The sequence below is a fragment of the Carcharodon carcharias genome, assembly GCF_017639515.1.
Source record: "Carcharodon carcharias isolate sCarCar2 chromosome 38 unlocalized genomic scaffold, sCarCar2.pri SUPER_38_unloc_33, whole genome shotgun sequence".
Classification (NCBI taxonomy): domain Eukaryota; kingdom Metazoa; phylum Chordata; class Chondrichthyes; order Lamniformes; family Lamnidae; genus Carcharodon; species Carcharodon carcharias.
This window is the reverse complement of record NW_024470801.1, coordinates 40001-40949: the sequence shown is the minus strand read 5'-3', so window position 1 is coordinate 40949 and position 949 is coordinate 40001.

Below are 949 nucleotides of genomic sequence, written 5' to 3'. Positions count from 1 at the left end.
AGGGAAAGAGCAACAAGGCTGCTGGCTCCCTTTGCACACTCTGTGTGTGACTTCCAGGCGTTGACCGGAAGAGATCGGAGCGACAGCGAGAGAGGGAATGAGACAGGGGAAGAGGAAGAGAGAGAGACAGAGGCTTAGACAGAGATACAGAGAGAATGGAAGAGATACAGAGAGAGACAGAGACAGAGAGAGAGACAGGGAGAGACATAGACAGAGATAGAAAGAGAATGGTAGAGACAGAGAGAGACAGAGACAGAGAGTGAGAGGGCTTCTGTGAGAGATAGAGAGAGAGAGAGAGAGACAGAGACAGAGATGGAGAGAGACGGAGACAGACAGACAGAGACATAGACAGAGATAGAAAGAGAATGGTACAGACAGAGAGAGACAGAAAGAGACAGAGACAGATATAGACAGAGAGAGACAGACATAGACAGAGATAGAAAGAGAATGGTAGAGACAGAGATACAGAGACAGAGAGTGAGAGGGCTTCTGTGTGAGAGAGAGAGACAGAAAGAGACTGAGACAGAGAGAAAGAGAGAGAGAGAGAGACACAAAGAGAGAGAGACAGACAGACAGACAGACAGGCAGAGAAAGAGAGCAAGGAAGAGAGAGGCAGACAGACTGAAAGAGAGAGACAAAGAGAAAGTGAGAGACACAGAGGGAGAGAGAGAGAAACAGAGAAAGAGATAGACAGAGTGAGAGACGGAGAGAGAAAGAGTGAGAGAGAAAGTGAGAGAGAGAGGCAAAGACAGAGAGAGGAAGAGACTTAGAGAGAGAAGCAGAGAGAGAGACAGAGAGAGAAAGACAAGGAGAGAGAGAGAGACAGGGAGAGACAGAAACACAGGGAGAGAGTGAGAGACAGCGAGAGAGAGGGAGAGAACGAGAGACAGAGAGTCACAGAGAGCAAGAGAGAAAGGGAGAGATAGGTAGAGAGAGAAAAAAAGAAATA